General features: G+C 41.3%; 1 protein-coding gene across 1 annotated transcript in view; it reads left to right on the top strand.

Annotated features, from left to right (window-relative positions):
* The window catches only part of LOC124798463 (protein turtle homolog A), a 92,670-nt gene that overhangs the window by 28,836 nt on the left and 36,675 nt on the right, over nucleotides 1-27,159 (top strand). The window lies entirely within an intron of this gene.

Raw genomic sequence — 27,159 nt, 5'->3', positions numbered from 1 at the left:
TAGCAATATTTGAAGTGCACTTAATTAGCTCACACTTACATTTTTGAGACTGAAATTCACATATGGACAAAGAGCAAATTCTAAACATTGTTTTGGGTTGGTGTAATTATATACTGTTGTTCTGCAATAGAGCAGCAAAAAGGAACTTTGTTGTTTGAGAGGAAGCACTGAAGATAACTGGGAAGAACCTTAATACATAGCAATTTTATTGATTGGTCACATCAGATAGGCTTTACACTGCTATTGACAGTTGAAACATAATATGATTCCCAGATGGTTTGTGAGTATCAGAGGGAAAGGAATGAGGAGATGGAGGTGAGATTTGCCTATTATCAACTGATGGAGTGTGCTTAAGATACTATACTTGTTTCCATGACGGTATCAAGTGCAGTGGGACCTGGTTGTGATCTTTTTTTTTTTTTCTTTCTTTAATTAAAAGAATTCGTTTGAAAATAGGTAACAGTATTGTGGTGTACACAGTACAATGGGGTGTGCCCAAGCTGAAATGCCGTGTAGTAACACGGTTCACGTTTTCTGCCGCACTTCACATAGCGTAGACCGGGAACTGTCTCCTAGGCATGCCCGATGTGAACTGACTGGGCACGGCCCGTGCTGCCTGAGTTGTTGTTGTTGTTCCGCCAGCGGAGGTCACGGCCGAATTCCCGCGTGCCCTCTGGTGGACGGGACTCTACTTGCGGCAACTACCGTCTGTGACGCGCTGTGCTGATGTGCGCCTCCCGCGATCTTTCTGGTAGCTATTGCACTCCTCCCCCTTCAGGGAGTGAAGCCACTGTGATCCACTGCATCAGAAAGTGGAGCGTCGTGCAGGAACGATGACCTCCACGTCCATCGGAAGGCTGGAGTCGAGGGGATCTGCCAACCCTCGAGCCAGAACCTTCGAGTACGGCTGGAAGTGACGCCACACGAAGAGGCCCCCATCGTCCCACCACCGGAGCCCGGGACAGAACGGGAGACAAGCCGTCGAACTCCGGATCCTGGTCCACCTCGGGAGGGACAAGACCCAGTGGCGGGGACGATGGGGAAGGGACGACCACAGGTGAACCTGCCTCCTGAGGAACTGGGCCTGCGAGGGGGCCGGCTCTCGCTGGGGCATCTCTAACGATGGCGCTGCTGTTGCTAGAGCTACTGGAGGCTGCCAAGGCTGAGAACCATCGCAGTGCGGCTGAGTCACAGGGGGGAGGGGCGGTAGCATCCCCTGAGAAACCAACACAGGTGCCGTCAGTGGGGAAGCCGGTGCCCGAGGAGTCGGAGGGTGGCTGCCCAAACGTGGACGTAGCTGATTTTGGTGATGATGTTCCTCCCGGTCTCCTGCCTGCAAGGTATAGAGCCGGCAGCCATTGCGGCGCAGGACCACTGCCGGTATCCAATGTAGATTGCGACCAAACCCATGTGCCCAGACCGACATACCCGGTGGAAAGCCAGGTACTCCGTTTTGCGAAGACTGGCGAAGACCAGGCTGGAGGAGGCGCAGCAGAGTCCTAGGTTGGCGCCTGTGGAGGAGCTCTGTGGGGCTGCGTTCTCCCATTGGTGTGGTCTGGTATGCAGTCAGGAAAAAGTCAACGCCTCCTCCGCAGGAAATTCATGCACATACTTTTTCATCTGCGTCTTAAATGTGCACACCATGCGTTCGGCTTCCCCATTCGATTGTGGATGAAAGGGGGGAGAGCAAAAATGCCGAATACCGAAGCGCCTACAAAAATTTTGGAAGGTCTGCGAAATAGACTGAGGTCCATTGTCCAAGACCAGGGTGACTGGCAGACCTTCCAAAGAAAAGATTTTTGCTAGAGCCTGGATTGCGACTTTTGAAGTGGTTGAGGAGCAGCGAACCACATATGGGAACTGGGAATAAGCATCAATGACAATGAGCCAAAAGCCATTGAGAAACAGGCCCGCAAAGTCAATGTGAACACATTCCCATGCCTGGGTTGCAGACGGCTATGAAGAGAACGCTGACCTGGGAGATGCCTGTTGGCTCGCACACTGGGAACAGGCGGCCACCAAGTGCTCAATTTCTCTGTCAATACCGGGCCAGTACACATGTGTGCGAGCCAAGGTTTTAGTACAAGAAACACCCCAGTGCCCCTCATGTAATAACGTGAGGACTTCCCTTCGCAAACTTGCAGGAACAACCAAGTGAGGAGCTGTATCATTGGTAGCCAGAAGGAGAACTCCTTCCAAGACGGAGAGGCAGTCTCGCAGAACAAAATAATTACGAAGAGGATCCGAGGCCCAGCCTGGAGGTCGGGATGACCACCCATGCTGAATGAGGTGAACTACTTGCCGGAGAACCGGGCCAGCTGCCGTTTCCCTGGCGACTCTAGAACTAGTGATCGGGAAGCCATCAACCGCTTGGCGGGACGCCACATGCAAATGAAAACACATAATCTCCTCTTGATCGAACTGAGGATCCGGGCCCACCGGAAGATGGGAAAGAGTGTCTGCGTTGGCATGCTGTCCGGTAGGGCAAAAATGAATGTCATAATGGTACTTAGAGAGGAACAAGGCCCAGCACTGTAGTCTGTGGGCCGCCCTATCCAGAATCTGAGAGCTGGGGCCAAATAACAATAGTAACAGCTTATGGTCAGTGATTAACTGAAACTTTGTGCCATACAAGAAAGGGTGAAACTTGGTAACAGCGTAGACAATGGCCAAAGCCTCTTTTTCCACCTGGAGTAATGGGCCTGCGCGGGACTAAGACTTTTAGACACAAACGCCAGTGGCTGCTCGGAACCATCCACGTTGCGATGGGCCAGGACTGCCCCCACCCCATACTGCGAAGAATCGGTAGCCAGGACCAACGGCTTATGGGGGTCAAAAGTAGCCAAACAAGGCCCTGACGTGAGGAGGCCCTTCAACAAGGTGAACGCTCGCTCGCATGCAGGCGACCAATCAAAAGGAACACCCAAGCGCAGAAGGCAGTACAGGGGGCGGGATATGGTGGAAGCCCTGGGAATGAACCGGTGGTAATAGGCAATCTTGCCTAAAAAAGCTTGTAACTCCTTCAGCGAAGCGGGCTGCGGAAGGTCGACGATACCTTGGACCAAACGTCCTAGTGGCTGGACGCCATGCCGAGAGATGGTGTAGCCCACATACTCAATAGACGGTTGGAAGAAGTTTGACTTACGCAGGTTGCAACGCAAGCCCACGGACCTGAATTTGAGAAAGCGGGTGTGAAGGTTGTGCAAGTGTTCCTTCGTGTTGCGGGCTGTGACAATTATGTCGTCTAGGTAATTAATACAATAAGGGATTGTCGACGTGATGTGCTCAAGATAACGCTGGAATATCGCCGGGGCCCTGAATATTCCGAAGGCCAATCGCTGTGTGGGGCGGCGGGTGGATATTTTTTAGAATAAATGTTTTGTATTTATGCTGTTTGCCGTTCTCAACACTGGCTCTCTAACTACAATATTGGCAACCAGAAAGTGATTAGCAAAACGTGAAGCCTGTAATTAGTATTCCTAGTGCCCACTTCATCTGAGAAATACATTTATAGCTACAGCTTATAGCTCTGAGGAATTAGGAGATTGTCTGGGATTCATAATCAAAAACCATTCTCTCTAAAATGTTCACTATATTCTGACAGTCACAGACCAAAAAGAATCCACACAATCCAACTACCAGAGCAGTTCAGAGTCTAATGCGCTGATGCCACTATAACTGTTCAAATTAAATGTTTAAGTGAACGTCATCCCAAAATTAACACTTCACTCGAAAACGATTTCATGGTTACGCGTATCCCGAGTAACTTATTACTGCATCCGAGGCAGTTTATATCAACGATACCGACGCGACGCGACTCCCGGCACAGGTGGTGCGCTAATCAGCGTCTGGAGAGAACTGGGGTCTTTTTTCCTCACGCAGCGTTCTTACATATAAAGCCGCGGTGCGGATGGCTAAGGGAACACCTGATCAAATCTGCTCACCCGACTAGCCGCTGGGCTAGTAATGCACCACTTTAAGTTATCGAATAAATCATTGCTTCCTTTGCCGATGGCCGATGAAGCTCTCAATTTAAATGTGCAATCAGCACACAGGTAAGTAATCATAATAAAAGTCTGATGTGGCTAAGTCAAATATTTTGTGCGAGATAATGAATTTAATTACACTACATGCAGTAGACGAGCTCTGAACTTGCCCTTTGGAGATACCCTATCGCCATAGTTTTATTGTTATTCAGTTGAAACTTCTCACATCTTTATGATTATAGCGGATCTCCCTTCTACTTAAATTTAAACATCCTAGCTTTATTTATTCGCCTACTTAAATCTATCTTGCTTCCTTAATTTTTAGGATAAAAACCAGAAAATCATGAATTTCAACTAAAATTTTAATTTGTGAGATCCAGAATACTGTTTCTACTAAATTATTATGCAAAAGGAATCTAAATATAAATTTTTAAGTTTCTAGCTCTTTTCTGTTGCGCCAATGATTTATGACGTCAGAGCTAGTTATAGCGGACTGGCTGGCACACAATGGAAAGACTGATGTGAATTTTATAAGGCGTGAGTAGGCTGCTTCCCTACATCACCCTCTACTTAATTTTTTTGAATGTAAATGAAAAAAAGTTAATTACAAAAAGGGGAGCAAGAGTACAGCTTAACTCCCTATGAAAAATTAAAATTGAAATCTAAACATATAGAAATATTAAAAGAAAACTTATTACCTACTTCAATTATTTAAATTGCTGGCATGTTCACTGCCTCTTGAGCAACATTATCACTCAAAATTTATGCAAAATCAATGAAACACTTTGGCATACATACTGCCTTAGACAGACAGACACATAAAAATATGTAAAATTATGAAAGTCTTAAATCCATTAAATTGTCTGTAAGTATTTTTCATACACAAATTCAAAGAAAATAACACAGTTCTTCATGATACATAATCAGATAATTATATCCTGGGGCAGATATGGACTCTGACCACAGCCTATTGGTTGTGAACTGTAGATTAAAACTGAAGAAACTGCAAAAAGGAGGGAATTTAAGGAGATGGGACCTGGATAAACTGAAAGAACCAGAGGTTGTACAGAGTTTCAGGGAGAGCATAAGAGAACAATTGACAGGAATGGGGAAAGGAAATACAGTAGAAGAAGAATGGGTAGCTATGAGGGATGAAATAGTGAAGGCAGCAGAGGATCAAATAGGTAAAAAGATGAGGGCTAGCAGAAACCCTTGGGTAACAGAAGAAATATTGAATTTAATTGATGAAAGGAGAAAATATAAAAATGCAGTAAATGAAGCTGGCAAAAAGGAATACAAACGTCTCAAAAATGAAATCAGCAGGGATGGCTAGAGGACAAATGTAAGGATGTAGAGGCTTATCTCACTAGGAGTAAGATAGGTACTGCCTACAGGAAAATTAAAGAGAGCTTTGGAGAAAAGAGAACCACTTGTATGACTATCAAGAGCTCAGATGGAAACCCAGTTCTAAGCAAAGAAGGGAAAGCAGAAAGGTGGAAGGAGTATATAGAGGGTCTATACAAGGGCGATGTACTTGAGGACAATATTATGGAAATGGAAGAGGATGTAGATGAAAATGAAATGGGAGATACGATACTGCGTGAAGAGTTTGACAGAGCACTGAAAGATCTGAGTCGAAACAAGGCCCCGGGAGTAGACAACATTCCATTAGAACTACTGACGGCCTTGGGAGAGCCAGTCCTGACAAAACTCTACCATCTGGTGAGTAAGATGTACGAGACAGCCAAAATACCCTCAGACTTCAAGAAGAATATAATAATTCCAATCCCAAAGAAAGCAGGTGTTGACAGATGTGAAAATTACCGAACTATCAGTTTAATAAGTCACAGCTGCAAAATTCTAACGTGAATTCTTTACAGACGAATGGAAAAACTGATAGAAGCCGACCTCGGGGAAGATCAGTTTGGATTCCGTAGAAATGTTGGAACACGTGAGGCAATACTGACCCTACGACTCATCTTAGAAGAAAGATTAAGGAAAGGCAAACATACGTTTCTAGCATTTGTAGACTTAGAGAAAGCTTTTGACAATGTTGATTGGAATACTCTCTTTCAAATTCTGAAGGTGGCAGGGGTAAAACACAGGAAGCGAAAGGCTATTTACAATTTGTACAGAAAGCAGATGACTGTTATAAGAGTCGAGGGATATGAAAGGGAAGCAGTGGTTGGGAAGTAGACAGGGTTGTAGCCTATCCCCGATGTTATTCAATCTGTATATTGAGCAAGCAATAAAGGAAACAAAAGAAAAGTTCGGAGTAGGTATTAAAATCCACGGAGAAGAAATGAAAACTTTGAGGTTCGCCAATGACATAGTAATTCTGTCAGAGACAGCAAAGGACTTGGAAGAGCTGTTGAATGGAATGGACAGTGTCTTGAAAGGAGGGTATAAGATGAACATCAACAAAAGCAAAACGAGGATAATGGAATGTAGTCGAATTATGTTGGGTGATGCTGAGGGAATTAGATTAGGAAATGAGACACTTAAAGTAGTAAAGGTGTTTTGCTATTTGGGGAGCAAAATAACTGATGATGGTCGAAGTAGAGAGGATATAAAATGTAGACTGGCAATGGCAAGGAAAGCGTTTCTGAAGAAGAAAACTTTGTTAACATTGAGTATAGATTTAAATGTCAGGAAGTCGTTTCTGAAAGTATTTGTATGGAAGTGAAACATGGACGATAAATAGTTTGGACAAGAAGAGAATAGAAGCTTTCGAAATGTGATGCTACAGAAGAATGCTGTAGATTAGATGGGTAGATCACATAACTAATGAGGAGATATTGAATAGAATTGGGGAGAAGAGGAGCTTGTGGCACAACTTGACTAGAAGAAGGGATCGGTTGGTGGGACATGTTCTGACACATCGAGGGATCACCAATTTAGTATTGGAGGGCAGCGTGGAGGGTAAAAATCGTAGAGGGAGACCAAGAGATGAATACACTAAGCAGATTCAGAAGGATGTAGGCTGCCTTAGGTACTGGGAGATGAAGAAGCTTGTACAGGATAGAGTAGCATGGAGAGCTGCATCAAACCAGTCTCCGGACTGAAGACCACAACAACAACAACAACAACAACAACAACAACAGTCTTTTCTAAACCTGAAAGAAAATTTCACAAATCATGACACTCCACGCTTTCACGCGGCTGCCAGGCTGCCGTTATCTGGTTTGTCCTGTAGAACAAACAAAAAGATTGCCTCAGACTCTGTTCACTTAATATCTAAGAGTGGGTCACAATTAAATGGGGATATATACATTTTATCTTTCAATATGTTGCTGGAACAAAGTTAACAGAACTTTTTCAATTTTACTCTCGTGGTTACTTAACTGTCATAAAATCGGTAAACAAATGGCTCAAAACGCCGTTAGTCACGTACTAGAGAAAATTTATGCTCAAGGCATACAATCATAAATCCTATTTAATCTCAATTTATAATTTCTGGGCCAGAACACTGAACCAATGCTCAGTACATTCTTGATACATTTGTATTTTATTTACTTAGCTGACTCATCTTCGATTACCTTATTCTTAGAGATAGTATGAGTATATTTGATTAGTAGTTGTCTTCTCAGCCTCTTTGTACATGTGAGTAACTTGTGGTAATAATACAGTTCTGAGCGTTCAAAACACACTACGTTTAGTTGACTACTAAATCCACTTATTGGTCTTTTGCTGCTGTGTCAGTTCCACATCTGCAATTATGTACTTACTTCATCGAAGTGTATTTATGCTGAGCTATAAATAATGTTTCACATCTGCCATTAGGTTACTCAATTATGTTGCTAGTGTATGTACTTATTTAACACTCACTCTATTAACATTAACGCATAGGATAGCACATTTATTTCATATCTATAGTGTATCGCAGCTGATCAGTTTGCTCACGTTGCAATCCATTTCCACTTGATTGGATGCTGAAACCACAGGTAGTCTCTCTCGACCTACCACTAAAGTGCATTAAGTAATTATGGCTGAGCGTAATGCTAAATTCCTTAAACCTATGGGACACCATGAGCTGCTCTCTCTCATCTAACATAAGGGTACCTATGGTTGCATTCACGCCTCCAACTCATAACCTCAATACATGTAGGTGTGTCCTGTCACACACTACACCAGATAACGGCCAGCCCCAACCTTATAAATATTTCAAGGACGTGTCCTTCACGTCTCAGCCACAAACACTGTTCAATTCTATTACACTGCCATTCCTTGCTACACGAGGTGAGTTCATTCTTACAACTTATCTGCATATTTTTCATAACACTAAGCAATCTCTTTTACTATTAATTAGTTAGCTCTACAGCATACAATAGGTTTCACTGCCACTTCAGATCCTGCTTGTACACGAATTTGTATATCTTTTTAAATTACTGTTGGTGGACCATTTCCAATAAAACATCAACTTTGTACTTATAATATTACCAGGGTGTCTATACATACTTGTTACTCAAATACCTTTGTATCTTAATTACATCATACTTCTCTGTTGTTTATGTCACTGTTATTAGGTTTGTCACATTAGGTATTTTCTTCACTAATCGGTGGATAGAATGGTTACAGAATTCATGGCTTGATAGCCATGACGGAAAATTTTTGTATTGCAACGGAGGAGTCGAAACTTTGGTGGATAGGAAAGATGAAGAATGATTGAGACCTTAAAAGGAAAGAAGATCTCACACAGCTGGGACTGCACAGCTGCCACACTGTGTAGAGGTTACAGAACAACCTCCTCCCTACAGAATTCATTAGTTTATTATTGGCTTGATAACCATAATGGAAAATTTAATGTGTTGGAAAGAAGAGGTCGAAATTTTAGGTGAATAGAAAAGATGAAGAGAGAGTGAAATCTGAAATGGGAAAGAATATCTCACACAGCTGGGACTGCACAGCTGCCACACTGTGTAGAGGTTACAGAACAACCTCCTCTCTACAGAATTCATTCACTACCTATGAACTTCTTTAGGTCGGTCACGTTCCTGAGACCGAATAGCTTTTTACTCTTAGGGTACTCTAGCCTATATGCATTGGCATGTGGTTTTCCTATGAGCCTTGAAAGGTCCTTGGTGTACGAACATGAATTTCTTTGTTTCTGCATTTATTTTCTTTGATTTTTTCTTGGTTTTGACAAGGACTAACTGACCTATTTCAAAACTGGTGGGTACAGCTTTTGCGTACTGGAAGGCAAATTCCACTACTCGTTGAGATGCTTCCTCTGTAATAAGCCTTATACTTTTACTAAGATTAACACCTTCATCCCAATATCTCCTATTTTTCAGAGCTCGTATAGGCAGCTCCCAAGTTTCATCATTAGTTACTACATGTTTATCAATAAAAGGTACCATAATTACTCCGGTTATCAGCAAGACCAATTTTAACTGGCTTCTTTCAAAGTCATCAACACTCTGATATTTCGGCAAGAAATCTATGCCAATTAAAACCTCAATACTGAGATTGTTTACAATTAAGCATGGATGATCAATTAAATTACCATTAATATCAAAGGGCAGTAAAACTTCTTGCTTTACCGTTTTTGGCACCTTGCCAGTAGCACCAATTATTCTTAGTTCTGATTACTGTAAGCTCGTCTTTACCAGGTAATGCATCAAAGGAGGTCTGAGATATCACACTCACCTCACTTCCACTGTCTAAGAGACAACGAACATTGTTACCCAACATATTCACTATTATTATAGGGTGGCTTATTCTAGGTTGTACAGGTGGTTCCTCAAACTCATCCAATAGTTCCTTTTGGATTTGTCTCCAACTAAAGTGATTGACATCTGTCTTCATTACATTTAGGTCAAAGTGTGTAGGGGTTTCCTGAATTACATTTTCAGCTGCCTTTTCCAGTCGGTCTATTAATTTTAAATCGAAACACCGCACGACTTCATTACATTTAGTTTGCTGAACACAACCCAAATTACTGTAGTCTGATCAATTCTGCGCTTCCAGACCAGGCATAACCCTAGTTACAGCTAAACCACTTTCACTATTATCTACGGGTTCCTTCTCTAGTGACAACTGGTCACAGCTACTGGGTTCATCGACCCCCAACAGGCTATCCTCTACATTCTGACTTACCTCCTGTTCTAAATCTATTAGTACAGTATCAACATCCTGCACAGGCACTTTAGATAAGAGCACATCATCCTCATTGTAAATATAAGCATGAATTTCTTCTGCTTCTTCACCTGACAATTCAGTATTTTGTAGCTCTTCCCTACCGTTACACTGCTGCGGCTTCTCTTTCTCTTCCCACTTAGAAAGTGTCTCAAATGCGGTATCTATCAAATACTGTGAGTGGTTTAATATTTCTGCAGTATCATTGGATGCTACCGACCCATCATCCGAATCCTCAGTTTGAGTATTCTGATCTGTCATACTAATTACTGTAATTACTGGCTTAGGAAAAGCAACCGCCTGGTGAGCGCCAGTATCCTCATAGACGGGAACTAGTTTTCCAGCCTCTGCCTACTACTGTTACCTTTATTTGCATTATAGTTCACTGGCACAGCATTGCTTTCAACACTGTTGTTTACTTACACATTTTTGTTAGGAACAAAATTACTATCATTTGGATGCCATTGTTGGTTCTGGTAATTATTTCTCCAATTCCTACCTTTCTTAGGATGGCAAACACCTATTGTTCTGATGTTTACATTGCCATTCTGCTCGTTCTTAAAATTACTACTAGTGTTATTAGCATTTCTGTTACTACATGCTTGCTCCTCATTGGCAGCCACACACTCTACACGTTCCAAATATTCAATGAAACGATCCAGATTGTCTCTAGGGGCAGATATAATTCTAGTTTGCCAATACCATGGCAGTTTGGCTTCAAGACCTAGTATTACCATTTCAGGTTTTAGCTTTTCGGCCAAATGTGACAAACGTGAGATCCATGACCTGGCAAACTCTTTAATAGATTCCTTGCCTGCATTGAAGCGTTTTCCACTCCAAAATTCTCTCAACACTTCATTTTGCTTATTGCTAGACCAATACTCATTAATGAAAGCTGTTTTAAATTCCACTAATGTTTTACACTTCAATATAACATCAGCTGACCAACGCATGGCGTCACCCGCTAAATGGCTTCTAATAAATGAGATTTTCTCTCGTTCAGACCAAGTTGGTGGAATCACATCTTCAAAATCGTTCCAGAAATCTAGCGGGTGGATATTTTTATCTGGATCGAACTGCAAGAACTGCCGACAGCCGATAAAAGCGGCGTTTGCAGCTACAACTTGTTGCATACTACCATTACCAGAAGTTACTGAAGCTACTTTACTCTCAGTGTTAGCACTAATATTTTCTACTCTCATTTCAACATTATCTACTCTTTGCACAATATGAGCAGTATCAGTTTTGATTGCATCTACTTCTGCTTGACATATGTTTACTTTTATATTAAAATCTTTAAACCTATCTGACCACAGTTCAGATTCCGCCTCGATCTTTTCTGTTAACTTGTGCTCCAGCTTCGCATCTTCCATTTGGAAGCCTTTGCGAACTTCAGCAACTTCGGATTTTACTGTTTTATACATCTCAGATAACTGTTGAGCAACCTTTTTCTTAATATCCTCATGGTTGTAATCAGTTTTATAATTTAAACTGTCCAGATCCTCTTTCAACTTATTGCAGCCAGTCTTGAAGGAAGTTTCTAATTCAGCTTTGTTGGATTCTAATTTATTGTCCATTGCCTCAAACCGTTTATTAAAATTGGTTTGGCTGGCCACAATCCTGTTATTTATCTCAATTATATCAGATTTTAACTCAGCTGTCATTCTAGCATTACTGGCTGACATTTTTGCATTACTGGCAGCTATTGCTTGTAATATTACATTTAAATCAATAGCCTCAGTATCTTTGGGTTGCTCACTAGCTGGCTTTTTATCACACTCAGGTGACGAAAAACTAGCTCCAACACCAGAATCATCAAAACTAAATGAAACTTCTGATTGATCAGTCATATCTAACTTCTCCTTTTTAAACTCTACCATCTCTGATGACTGTTTCTTTTTTAATTCATCAGAGAAACTATCATCCAACAAATTAACAATTTCTGATTTCTGCTTTACTACAGGGGTCTCTATTATTGAATCATTGCCCCTTTTCACACTGCTGTCAGGAGACAATACTTCATATTTCACTTTAACATTACTATTTTCATGCATATTTACACTTGAACCATTGTCTGGATTTTCAGTTCCCTCAACAGACATAGGTTCTGATTTAAGTTTAACCTCAGTTTCTTCTGGCGGTTCCATCACCGACAGTCTTTTAGTGCAGGATAGTAAAAATTGTAACAGCTTTTCACTTAACTTAGTTCCTTCTGCACGACGTATGGCGTTGCCGGCGCAGCGTACCAGGATTACTGATGCGACGCGGCACGTTGAACTGCAGACGGCACTTCGACGGCTGCTGTGTGTTTGTGTGGCCCGCAACTGCAGCTGCGGCTCCGGTTGCTCCGGCGGACGACTGCGATGAGACGAAACTGGCTTCTCGCGATGCCGGCAGCGCCGCTAGACTCAGTGCCAGCTCCGTCAATCCAGATGCATTGTTAATCCAATTGCGTCGTCTACATGCACACGTAACACTATCACTGTTCTGTTACTCAGTTGCGTGTCGCATTTCACTCCCGAATCCGAATATTTAAAAATCACTTTCACTTTTACTCAGTTTCTTTCCTGGCCGATGCACCATATGTGGGGCGGCGGGTGGATATTTTTTAGAATAAATGTTTTGTATTTATGCTGTTTGCCGTTCTCAACACTGGCTCTCTAACTACAATATTGGCAACCAGAAAGTGATTAGCAAAACGTGAAGCCTGTAATTAGTATTCCTAGTGCCCACTTCATCTGAGACATACATTTATAGCTACATCTTATAGCTCTGAGGAATTAGGAGATTGTCTGGGATTCATAATCAAAAACCATTCTCTCTAAAATGTTCACTATATTCTGACAGTCACAGGCTAAAAAGAATCCACACAATCCAACTACCAGAGCAGTTCAGAGTCTAATGCGCTGATGCCACTATAACTGTTCAAATTAAATGTTTAAGTGAATGCTCGCCATAATTTGATGATAATGTTCATCAAACGCCACGCTAATAATGGTAGAATGTCTGTCCTGCGGCGGCACGTGAAAATACGACATACGCAAACTAAAGATAGATCATTAACGTCATCCCAAAATTAACACTTCACTCGAAAACGATTTCATGGTTACGCGTATCCCGAGTAACTTATTACTGCATCCGAGGCTGTTTATATCAACGATACCGACACGACGCGACGCGACGCGACTCCCGGCACAGGTGGTGCGCTAATCAGCGTCTGGAGAGAACTGGGGTCTTTTTTCCTCGCGCAGCGTTCTTACATATAAAGCCACGGTGCAGACGGCTAAGGGAATGCCTGATCAAATCTGCTCTCCCGACTAGCCGCTGGGCTAGTAATGCACCACTTTAAGTTATCGAATAAATCATTGCTTCCTTTGCTGATGGCCGATGAAGCTCTCAATTTAAATGTGCAATCAGCACACAGGTAAGTAATCATAATAAAAGTCTGACGTGTCTAAGTCAAATATTTTGTGCGAGATAATGAATTTAATTACACTACACGCAGTAGATGAGCTCTGAACTTGCTCTTTGGAGATACGCTATTGCTATAGTTTTATAGTTATTCAGTTGAAACTTTTTATGATTATAGCGGATCTCCCTTCTACTTAAATTTAAACATCCTAGCTTTATTTATTCGCCTACTTAATCTATCTTGCTTCCTTAATTTTTAGGATAAAAACCAGAAAATCATGAATTTCAACTAAAATTGTAGTTTGTGAGATCCAGAATACTGTTTCTACTAAATTATTATGCAAAAGGAATCTAAATATAAATTTTAAGTTTCTAGTTCTTTTCTGTTGCGCCAATGATTTTTACAGAAAAACATCCAAATTTCGAAAATGGTTAAAGTTATTGAACTAATAGTCAACACATATTGATTTAGTATTACTCCTGACATGCTAGAAACATTTCAGGTTATTTACTTGATTTTTAAAGTATTGCGCAACATTTATGACGTCAGAGATAGTTACAGTGGACTGGCTGGCACACAATGGAAAGACTGATGTGAATTTTATAAGGCTTGAGTAGGCTGCTTCCCTACATCACCCTCTACTTAATTTTTTTGAGTGTAAATGAAAAAATAATTAATTACAAAAAGGGGAGCAAGAGTACAGCTTAACTCCCTATGAAAAATTAAAATTGAAATCTAAACATATAGAAATATTCAAAGTCTGAAACACACCCCAGGCCCTCGTCAAAAATATCCGGAAAATCAGAGATCAAAGCTTCCAATGATTGATAGGGAACGTCTTCGGAGACCAACTGTTTGGTGTCAGCGATAGAAAAACCGAAAGCCTGAAAGGCATCCAAGCCAAGAAGGTTAGCGGAACTCGCATCACTGACAACAATAAAAATAATAGGCCGAGTGACTGATTTGTAAGTCACATCGGTAGTGAATTGACCCAGTAGGGGAATGAACTGTTTACCATAACCGTGTAGATGCTGGTAAACTGGCACCAACGGGGGCGACCCAAGGTCGTAGTAAGTTTGTGCATTCAACAAAGAAACTGCCGCGCCCGTATCAACTTGCAGTTGTAATCAGCGCGACCGAACCGACACCTCGATAAAGAGTTTGTGTGCCAATGCATTGGGAGCCTGGCCCAATGAAACTTCCTGAATGTCAACGTCCATGTCCTCTGTACCTGCTTCCTTCGATTCTTTTGAGGCTGAGCGGCAAACTTTAGCAATGTGTCCTTTTTAATTACATTTGTGACAAACGGCCCAACACTGTGGGGCACTCTGATCGACAGTGATGTATATAGCACGACGCACAGGACGGTAACAGGGGCCGGCGGCCGGAACTCTGTTTACGCGCCGTGCGGGAGCGGCCTTAACGGCCGGATTGTACTGCTCGCACGTCGTCCACCCCGGACGCAGTGGACACGACTGCGCCACCCTGAACCGCCGCGACGTCGCACCACGCTTCCAACTGTTGACCTGCGGCGTGAGAGACTTCATATAATCGAGCAATGGACAGGACTTCCTCAAGGGAAGGGGCTTCTAACTGCAGGGCCCATTGCCGGACCTCCCTAACAGGGGCCGAATGAACAATGAAATCGCGCACCATAACGTGGGCATACGACTCTCGCGACTGCTCCGTGACAAAATGACACTTGCGACTAAGACCGTGCAGGGTAGCGGCCCACGCCCGGTAAGACTGATGGGGCTGCTTCTTGCATTGATAGAACTCGACCCTAACCGCCACAACATGCGTGCTGCGGTGATAATATGAAGACAGCAATGAACACAATGCATCAAAAGACAAGGACGATGGTTCCTGCAACGGCTCTAGTTGCCACAAAACTTGATACAGCGAGGGAGATATCCAAGACAAGAAAAGAACACGACATACCTCCGCATCGGCAACATGAAACGCCTGGAAATGCTGCCGAAGGCGATGTTCGTGTGTGTCCCAATCCTCCACCGTCTCGTCATACGGGGGAAAGGGAGGAGGGAACGGCGCTGGAGCAGACTGCGTGGAGAGCAACGCCGGAAGCACTTGTTTCATGGTTGTCATGAGCTCCATCTGCTGCTCAACCAAAACCCGCACTAAATCCTCCATGCCGTGGATAAGCTTCGAAACCGGAACGACGATGCAACACGCGAAAGAACGACCCTACTCGTTGCCAATTGTGTAGTAACACGGTTCACGTTTTCCATCGCACTTCACATAGCGTAGACCGGGAACTCTCTCCTAGGCATGCCCAATGTGAACTGACTGGGCACAGCCCGTGCCGCCTGAGTTGTTGTTGTTGTTGTTCCGCCGGCCGAATTCTCGCGTGCTCTCTGGTGGACAGGACTCTACTTGCGGCAACTACTGTCCGTGATGCGCCGTGCTGATGTGTGCCTCTCGCAATCTTTCTGGTGGCTACTGCAGCCAGACCATTAGCCAGGCTAGATTATCATGTAAAGATGTTATTTTGGTATCAGAACAAAGCTCTAACAGTAAGAAGACTGAGAGGAGATGTTCACATCATTTCAGGCAGAAGGCTATAGCCAGAGGGAGCGTCCACTTTTGTCCAGCATTATAACACCCAGAGTATAGCATTAAATGCGGTGGCTTTATTGAAATATAAAGAGAAAATGACAGTATATTTTCTCAATAAGTCAGTATAAAATAGAGGATTACAACCATTGTGGTCTCCTCTTAAAAACTGATTACAATTAAACTCAATACTCACAATGGATGTAATAGAACGTAACACAATATCGTGTAACAAATTAATGGAATTGACTTTATAATGTAAAAATTCACTGTGGAACAGTAGTGGCAATTAAGCTGATTAGTTGTCTGTAAAAATGTAACTTTGAGGACAAAATTCGGCAGTGGTGATTTAAATCTTTTGGTATTTAAACTTGACTTTTCCTGTAATACATTTTGTGAAGATGTGTGTGGTATGTCACAGTTGTGACAGATCTGTCACTCTCTCAGTGAATGGTACTTTTAATAAATCTTGCAAATATAGAGTCACCTTTTTTTACTGTTCTTGTGGTTTAGCTAATCTGTCCCACAGCCATGCACAAACTACTACTTCCTATGGACTTTGTTTCCTTGCAGGATGGTGCTTTCAGAAAGTAATAACTATTCTGAGTTACTAAATGAAGTGGGCTCTTCCACAAAAACTCTTTTGTATTTTAACTATCCAACTCACTAATAGACAGCTCCCAAATCAAGTAGCTCACAAATAGCTTTATAAATAAACTTCAGCATAACATATATGATGCCCGACTTTCTATTTGTATATCAAAGTTAGAATTTAGTGATACAGCAATTCATTTGTTTGGGGTCACCATTGACATTGTCAGTGGCTGTCTTCCAGAAGTGCATGACACCACCAGGTCATAGTGCCAAAGCATAAATGGGCCCATACAGCAAGTGAATTATTCTATTTCATGTCACAGCTTGCCACTACTCTTTACTGTTACTGCTCATGCACTATCTGCACAAACCAAAGATTGGTGCATGCTGCCCACTTACATATTACTTAATAAGTTATTAAATGACAAAATTATCGTTAGGTATCCTGAAGGCCAGTAGTGGAACAGGGCATTCCTAAGAATGCCTTGTTACACTGCAACTCACAGAAACAGCTAATGAAGTTCATTAGTTAATAAAAGCTCTAATGATAGTGGGATATCGGACCTCGTGTATGAAGTATGTTCTCTAAATAGTATGCATATTAAATACGATAAGAAAGATCATTCAAAAATAGAAAATAAAATCCATGTCTGTAGTCGTACAAACTTGTGCAGTCAGGGTATAAGTATACGTAGCTGACAAAATTTGCCTGGGAATGAATCAAAATTCAGACTCAAAATTATACTTTCACAGGGCTTAACTATAAGTACATATATGCAATAAAAGTTATATAATAAATGTGAAACATAAAAATGTGTTGTAATAGGGATTTTGACTTGGAAGTACCTCAGAATGGATGTTATGCAAACTGTAGGCATTGTTACTTCTCAAAGTGTAGCAGCTTTTTGAAACTACCAGCTAAGGGGAAATCATCTCATGAAAATAAATGAAGCTGATTCAACGTTAATTAAGGAAAAGTCAGCATGTGTGTGGCACATAGCATGTGACATAGACTTTTCTTTAAATATAAAATTACGTGTGGTGATAAGATAGCTGCAATGTGATAGTACTTGTTAGTAAAACTTTTTGCAATGTATGGCAGGGATGATAAGTCAACAAGTAATATAAGATGAAGAAACAAATAGTCTGTTTGCAGGGCTATCATAATTATTTATTTATCAGTGGCACATTTTTCCTGATTCACACATCCTCAGATTGGCTCATATTAGATGGTGTTAGGCACATGGGATATGGGATACCGAGAACACAGAATATCCCAGCAAATAACTTCCCTCATCAAATATTTGGAAACATTGCGTGGTGCACTTGTTGAAATATGCAACATAGTCCAATGAATGCAAAAGAGGATTAGATCTACATAGATGTTTGAAAACCATGGTGAAAACTTTTAGCTGTCTTTTATTTTGCACACTGCTACTAGTTTGTCGTAGACCATTTTCAGGCTTAGCAGGCACAAATGACTGGAATGTTGTACCATAATATAAACAATTAAAAGTTGCATTGAAGGCCAACAATAGCCAATAAAATTGTCAGCAGTATAATAATTGTTAAAATTCAATAACTTATTGACTTCTAATTGTTTACTTCATGGTGTGACATTCCTGCCATTTATGCTTTCTAAGGTGGAAAATGATCTATGACTGAAACTGGTAGTGTTGTGCAAAATAAAAAACAGCTGAAGATTTTCACCATGTATTTCAACTGCTATGTACTAGCTGATTTTCTCCACTTGTAGAGATGTAGTTGCCCAAATCCGAACTATGCACAGAGTACTGGATATGAGAACACACTTAGGCATGTGCCAAGTGTCATCAGCACACAGCAGATGATATGGGCTGCAGATACTTGGCACATGCTTCAGTGTGTTCCCGTGCACAGTACTATGTACAGAGCCCAGAGATGAGTAGCTACACTTCCTACATTTTTGCATGGTGACAGATCTGTGTAGGCCTGATCCTATGTTGCATTCATTGTCCCACAACAAGGACACCACATTCGACGAGGGTAGTTATTTGTTGGGGCATTCAGTATGCATGGTATCCCATGTACCTGACACCATCTAGTATTAGCCAATATGAATGTGCCTGAATCGGGCAAAACACGTCATTTGTAAGTAAATAGTTACTACAACCTTGCAACCAAAACTGCTTGTTTCATCATCTTATCTATTAGTGATTTTCATGTGGTTGTTACACATGTCATATATGCATTAGAATTGTGGAAGTGATGAAAGAAGTCACAGTTGTCATGTATTATTGAAAGTTTGTTTACTGAGGGCTGTGTACTTAAATTCATGATATGATTAAACTAAACAGTGATACAGAGTCCAAAGAAATGAACTCTCACCCTATTACTGTGAAATAAGAATACTGGCAAAATATGATACAACAATATAAAGCAAATATAAAATTAAACTAGTATTTCAGCTACCTGAAATTGTTTTAAATACTAAGGCAAAGTATATGGTTGCAAAATAAGCGATAAGGCAAACACTGTCTATGATAATTACCAGAGAGATGAGGTTACCATCTTCTTAGGGTCACAAAAACATTTCTAATACCTTTGTTTATATAAAGCAAATCCTATAGTTCCTCCTAAAAAATGTAATAAGTGATGAAGAGACAGAGTGCAAAAGTGTGATAGTGAACTTTGTTTTTTGTTCCTTGCTATGGCTGCATAGAGAGTTAAGTTAGTGAACAGACTCGGTAGCTGCCTATGTCTTGAAGTACACTTTAAATGTATTTTTTTCTCCTTCAGCTTCAAAATCAAAGTGTAAGTTTAAAAAATATATATTAATCAAGAAATGTAACATGCTAGTTAAACTTAAGTGTCAACTTAAACTCTCTTTGAAAAATAAATCTTAGAAAAATATTTTTTACCTAAAATCCTAGGAAAAGTGACAAAATAGCACTATAAACATTATATAGAAGAAAGGAAAGAAAATATTAAAGTATTTCTGTACAAGGAATTCACATGTGGTATTTAAAAGCTCTTCAGCAAAAAACCATGTGGAGGCAGAATAGCAGAGATTGGGGATGGAGCTCATGATGCATCAGTAATACGTGATGGCTGCCCAGGAGAGGCAACAGGAGGAGAAGTAACCTGGTACCATAAGCCCTCTCTCTGGGAGAGGAGGCGTGAAGCAGGAGTGAGTTGCACACTTGGCTGCCTTATGAGTAACAAGGCTGTAACACTTGTCATACATACTCGTTGCCCACACCGACAATGAGCCGACTCAAGATGCTCACTGCAGAAGCACCAGGCTGCTATCTTGTGTGAACAAATTATGCTAGAACTATGGAATATTGTTACTTCCACGTCTTAGACTCATCTTCCACACTGTTGCTTAGCTGCTGTAGAAAACACTTTCGAGCTTGCCCATAACAAATGCATGAGAAAATACATGACACAGGGGGAAGTAGAACTTTAAATATAAGGGTTCATTCACATTGCAGTAGCAGAAAAATAAGCACACCTTTTTTTTAGTACGTTACTAAATAAAAGGACACATTGTATCAGATGCTTTTTAGGAAGGGTTTTAAAGGACGTGACCGCCTGTTCAGTTCGTCGTGGTGTATCAAAAGCCAAAGTGTTGGACACTTAATTGGACTCCTACTTCACCTTTGTAGCTGAAGTCAAGATGTCACAGTAAATAGATGGGCATCAAGATGATACCTTAAGGTATGTAATGAAGTAGCTTCTCCTTCATGGAGATAGCAGGTTGGAGAGATTTAGGATAATTCGTTGTTTCCAGTTCTTCGAGTCAATTTCTGTATTATAAGGGCAGGACCCATGAGTGCTGTGTCATTTGTTAACTTTATATGTGTGTTCCATGGAGCAGTGAGACAAACAGTGGTCCAGCATCTTATTGCTACTGCATTCCAGCATGCAGTAATGTCTGAGGGCTGCCATACTAATACAGAGGCAGTGTAATGACTGCAAGAAAGATTGTGGTGCGCCGACAGGATGTTCAGTGACAATGTTACACAGGTACAATAAATGGGAATAATAAGATGAACCTGATACATCCTTTTTAGTGGTAAAGAAAGCATAGAGTGTAAAACACAGGAAATTGGATGCTGATCTTCAGAATCAAAAACTAGACAGAGGGTCTTCAGAAAATATCTGACCAACATTACGTAGGTTAACATAAACAGACTGGGCTTGTAGCACTTACCGGGGTAAATTACATTTCACAAAAAGCTCATCGAAAGGAATGCAAAAGAGAATACGAAGAGACAGCCACCTCAGCTCTAAATTATGTGGCACTTCTTAAATAGAACTTAAAATAGCATGAGCTTATATGTCCACGTCCAAGGCACGTGAAGTAATGAGACAGTTAGATGAACAAAATAATCATGGTACCAACAAAGCCCACCACCTCCATAGCCAAGTGGTTAGAGTCACTACCTTCGATGCAGGAGGAGCCAGACTAGATTCCTGGTACCTCCTCAGATTTTTCTGATGTAGGGAATAATGACTGGAGGAATAAGCGACGTGCTGATCACATGTTCCATGATCGTAGACTGCTCCTTCTGCTACTTTGTAGGCTGCAGTCAGACAGTCGGAAAAGGCTTAAAGGCCTAATCTGTGAGTGTTACTTACGTTTATGAACAAAGCCACAGACTACATGCATAAAATACATCTTTTAATAAAAATCAATAAGAATGAGTTGTTTTTCAGTGGTAGCTCAAGTATTTTGGTTGGTTATTGCAGAAATTCATTCTAAGTGTTAACTTTACTGGCCTGCAGAAAGTACTAGTGCAAGGTTCACTTTTAACTTGTAATAAAAGCTTTCTCAATTTTTTTATCAATAAAAATTTAATTTCCTTCATCATCATTATCAAAACACAGAAGAAACAGAGTTCAGTCATCAATCTTAATCCGTACAGGTGATCAGGACGCAGAGCGCATCTTTTGGGTGCTGGGAGTGAAAACTTCTTATATTGTTTAATCCTTTGTGAAGTACCAGGTGTGGCTTGCAGAGGATTGACAGAGCTTACAGCTAGTGGTGGTGTCACATACTGTAGCATGTCAAAATGCATGATGCAGTGCATTCAGCTAATTGTAGTACAGCGTTCACAGGTGATGTGAGTTGCAAAATCCAGTATGATCTTTTGTAAGATGGGGAGAATTTCATCATTCTTCCCTTTTTAATTGCAGGATTTCTCATCTGATATGATTGTAAAATTATATCGTTATTACCTCTTATTAGTTGCCTAGTGACCACCCTAGAGTTGTTCTGTTGCACTGTCTTCTGTATGACTATCAGTCTCCTTGCTAGTCCTTTAACTTCACCTGAATCAACACCTGCCGTTAATTTTTCTAATTCAAAAGGGAGCTCATTTTTCACCCCTAAACTACCTCGAAGGGAGTATACTGAGTCAACCCTATAATAGGCATATGTAATTACAGCAAATATCTTTCCCTGTCATTGTGGGTTTCAGTCATGTAATAAGACTGTGTTCCATTCACTGTAGAACAAAAAGGTATTGACATCCATTTCCTATTTCTTAAACTTTTACAGACTTGAAGAAATAATGAAGAATGAAATTTGTTCCTTGAACTGTAAAGTATTGCATCATGATGTCTAAATGGTAGAACCAAGTGTGTGACTAGTACTCTTGCCACAGTTTCTGCTGTCATGTCGGCAGTGGCGATCAGGACTAGGAAATACGAGAAGTGATCAGTGATCAACAGTATGTATTTATTTTCTTGCTCTGTTATGGAAATATTTCTAGGATGTTCAAAGCTACTATTTCAGAGGATCTGTTTGAAACCTCAGGTAGTGTTTGCAGTGGAATATTAGGCTTATTTTGTTGTGCATCCTGTGCACAAGACATGCAGGCACGAATATGATCTTCAGTGTCACATTGTTGACCTTTCTGCCAATATTTAATCACAAGCTTGAATACTGTCATGATACTGTGCAATAATATGGCACTGAAGTGCTTTTGGTATTACCAGTCAGTTTCCTAGTAGGGTGCTATGATACATAAAATACCATATTCTGACACAAATGTCAGTAGGGAGGCAAATTTGTGGCATTCTTCATATTGCATCAGCTATTTGGGTCTTTTAATTTAGAAGCCACAGTAGTACAGCTTGGTCAGTAGTTACTGTAAAATGTCTACCATAAAGATAGCACATGAAATAATTTGCACTGCATGCCAAAGCTTGCAGCTCCTTCTTGGTGGTGCTGTAATTAATTTTTTTATTATTAAACTATTGGGTTGTATAATTAATTGGTTTCACAATACTGTTTTATTCTTGACTTAGACCACAGCCAGTACATAATCAGGAGCTTCACACATTGGAATGAAAGGTTTTTCAAAGTCCAGATAAACTAGTAGGTGAGATTTTGTCAAAATGTATTTGATTTGTTGTGTTGCCACATCATATTCAGTGCACCAATTGAAAGTTACTCCATTTTTCGGTAATATAGGCTTTATGTCCTAGGCATTATCTTACATGAATCTGTGATTATAGTGTGCGAGACCCATAAATGATTGTAGTTCTTTTACATTCAAAGCAGGAAAGTCATCAACAGCTTCTATAAAGCTTGGTATGAGTTTGATGCCCACTGAACATAATTTGTTATTGCAGTGGAGACTTTCCAAAAGAATACTTCTCTACTTTTAGGCTCAAGTTAGAATTTCATATATGTGACAGTACTCTTCTTAAGCATTCTGCACATTCCTTGATTGATCTACATCTACATCCATACTCCGCAAGCCACCTGATGGTGTGTGGTGGAGGGTACCCTGAGTACCTCTATCGGTTCTCCCTTCTATTCCAGTCTCGTATTGTTCGTGGAAAGAAGGATTGTCGGTATGCTTCTGTGTGGGCTCCAATCTCTCTGATTTTATCCTCATGGTCTCTTCGTGAGATATACGTAGGAGGGGGCAATATACTGCTTGACACTTTGGTGAAGGTATGTTCTCGAAACTTTAACAAAAGCCCGTACCGAGCTACTGAGCGTCTCTCCTGCAGAGTTTTCCACTGGAGTTTATCTATCATCTCCGTAACGCTTTCGCGATTTCTAAATGATCCTGTAACGAAGCGCGCTGCTCTCCGTTGGATCTTCTCTATCTCTTCTATCAACCCTATCTGGTACGGATCCCACACTGCTCACTGCTGAGCAGTATTCAAGCGGTGGGCGAACAAGCGTACTGTAACCTACTTCCTTTGTTTTCGGATTGCATTTCCTTAGGATTCTTCCAATGAATCTCAGTCTGGCATTTGCTTTACCGACGATCAACTTTATATGATCATTCCATTTTAAATCACTCCTAATGCGTACTCCCAGATAATTTATGGAATTAACTGCTTCCAGTTGCTTACCTGCTATTTTGTAGCTAAATGATAAGGGATCTATCTTTCTATGTATTTGCAGCACATTACACTTGTCTACATTGAGATTCAATTGCCGTTACCTGCACCATGCGTCAATTCGCTGCAGATCCTCCTGCATTTTAGTACAATTGTCCATTGTTACAACCTCTCAATACACCACAGCATCATCTGCAAAAAGCCTCAGTGAACTTCCGATGTCATCCACAAGGTCATTTATGTATATTGTGAATAGCAACGGTCCTATGACACTCCCCTGCGGAACACCTGAAATGACTCTTACTTCGGAAGACTTCTCTCCATTGAGAATGACATGCTGCGTTCTGTTATCTAGGAACTCTTCAATCCAATCACACAATTGGTCCGATAGTCCATATGCTCTTACTTTGTTCATTAAACGACTGTGGGGAACTGTATCGAACGCCTTGCGGAAGTCAAGAAACACGGTATCTACCTGGGAACCTGTGTCTATGGCCCTCTGAGTCTCGTGGACAAATAGCGCGAGCTGGGTTTCACACGACCATCTTTTTCGAAACCCATGCTGATTCCTACAGAGTAGATTTCTAGTCTCCAGAAAAGTCATTATACTCGAACATAATATGTGTTCCAAAATTCTACAACTGATCGACATTAGAGATATAGGTCTATAGTTCTGAACATCTGTTCGATGCCCCTTCTTGAAAGCGGGGATGACCTGTGCCCTTTTCCAATCCTTTGGAACACTACGCTCTTATAGAGACCTACCGTACACCGCTGCAAGGGGGAGGGGGGGGGGGGGGGGGGAGGGGAAGTTCCTTCGCGTACTCTGTGTAAAATCGAACTGGTATGCCATCAGGTCCAGTCTGTGTGAAATCGAACTGGTATGCCATCAGGTCCAGCGGCCTTTCCTCTTTTGAGCGATTTTAATTGTTTCTCTATCCCTCTGTCGTCTATTTCGATATCTACCATTTTGTCATCTGTGTGACAACCTAGAGAAGGAATTACAGTGCAGTCTTCCTCTGTGAAACAGCTTTGGAAAAAGACATTTAGTATTTCGGCCTTTAGTCTGTCATCCTCTGTTTCAGTACCATTTTGGTCACAGAGTGTCTGGATATTTTGTTTTGATCCACCTACTGCTTTGACATAAGACCAAAATTTCTTGGGATTTTCTGCCAAGTCAGTACATAGAACTTTACTTTCAGATTCATTGAGCGCCTCTCGCATAGCCCTCATAGCCCTCCTCACACTACATTTCGCTTTGCGTAATTTTTGTTTGTCTGCAAGGCTTTGGCTATGTTTATGTTTGCTGTGAAGTTCCCTTTGCTTCCGCAGCAGTTTTCTAACTCGGTTGTCGTACCACAGTGGCTCTTCTCCATCTCTTACGATCTTGCTTGGCTCATATTCATCTAACGCATATTGTACAATGGTTTTGAACTTTGTCCACTGATCCTCAACACTATCTGTACTTGAGACAAAACTTCTGTGTTGAGCCGTCAGGTACTCTGTAATCTGCTTTTTGTCACTTTTGTTAAACAGAAAAATCTTCCTACCTTTTTTAATATTTCTAGTTACTGCTGAAATCATCGATGCCGTAACCGCTTTATGATCGCTGATTCCGTGTTCTGCGTTAACTGTTTCAAACAGTTCGGGTCTGTTTGTCACCAGAAGGTCTAATATGTTATCGCCACGAGTCGGTTCTCTGTTTAACTGCTCAAGGTAGTTTTCAGATGAAGCACTTAAAAAAATTTCACTGGATTCTTTGTCCCTGTCACCCGTTATGAACGTTTGAGTCTCCCAGTCTATATCCGGCAAATTAAAATCTCCACCCAGAACTATAACATGGTGGGGAAATCTAATCGAAATATTTTCCAAATTATCCTTCAGGTGCTCAGCCACAACAGCTGCTGAGCCAAGGGGCCTATAGAGACATCCAATTACCATGTCTGAGCCTGCTTTAACCGTGACCTTCACCCAAATTATTTCACATTTCGGATCTCCATCAATTTCCTTCGATACTATTGCACTTCTTATCACTATAAATACGCCTCCCCCTTCACTCTCCAGCCTGTCTCTGCAGTATACATTCCAATCTGAGTTTAGGATTTCATTACTGTTTATGTCTGGTTTCAGCCAACTTTCTGTTCCTAGTACTATATGGGCATTGTGACTGTTTATTAATGAGAGCAGTTCTGGGACCTTTCTATATTGATCACGAGAAGACAGTGATATCCTAAGCAGTACCAGACACATGGTGAATTTCAGTCCACAAAATAGAAAATGTGCAAACTGTTGTAAAGTAGCAGGTGTATTTCTTAGTCCAAAAGGCATTCTGAGGAATTCACCTAGACCAGAAGGCATAGCAAATGCCATCTTGGGTCTCTCCTGAGGGGCTGCGGGTATTTAATGAGAACCCATCCACATATCTAAGGTGGTGAAATAGTTGCAGTTTGGAGTTTGGTGTAGAGTTCTTTCATCGATGAGGAGGAGGGGGGGGGGGGGCGGCAGCAGATATGTATCTTGGGTTGTAACATAATTTACTTCTCATATATGAGCACAAAGGCAGTAAGCTTTCTCTCCCATTGATGCTCATTTCAGGTACTATGACAATGGGTGTTGCTCGTGGTCTCGTTCCAACATCCAACTTCTGTTGAACGCTGTAGTCTGTGACTGTAAGTAAGTGTAAGCATCCCCTGTTGGAATTTCATGCTGTTTTAGGTCTGTGTAAATATTATTTTTCCTTAAACAACCCTGCAAATTTGTCTAATACCTGCTGCAATGGGTTCCTCACTGACTCTGAAAAATGTAATAATTTATCTCAGTTGGTTAGGTGGCACGAAGGGGACACTTCCCAGTTCATCAACATTTTTTGGTTCTTAAAGGACTACCTCCTGTGTCTTCGAACACAATAATTGTGAGTCCCATAAATTTCCTGAGACACTATTTCTTGTACACTGGCCATTACTGCTCCATGTAGAGTTATTACTTCATGTGCTCCGAAGTTATCTAAGCACACAGAAACACACATTTCTCTGTTAATACATTTGGCTCTGCAAATGCTTTGTTTCCCATCTACTTGGAGGTGTTCTTGCACTTTGTTTGTGG

Source organism: Schistocerca piceifrons, chromosome 1 (assembly GCF_021461385.2).
Source record: "Schistocerca piceifrons isolate TAMUIC-IGC-003096 chromosome 1, iqSchPice1.1, whole genome shotgun sequence".
NCBI lineage: Eukaryota > Metazoa > Arthropoda > Insecta > Orthoptera > Acrididae > Schistocerca > Schistocerca piceifrons.
This window is presented reverse-complemented; position numbering and strand designations above follow the sequence as displayed.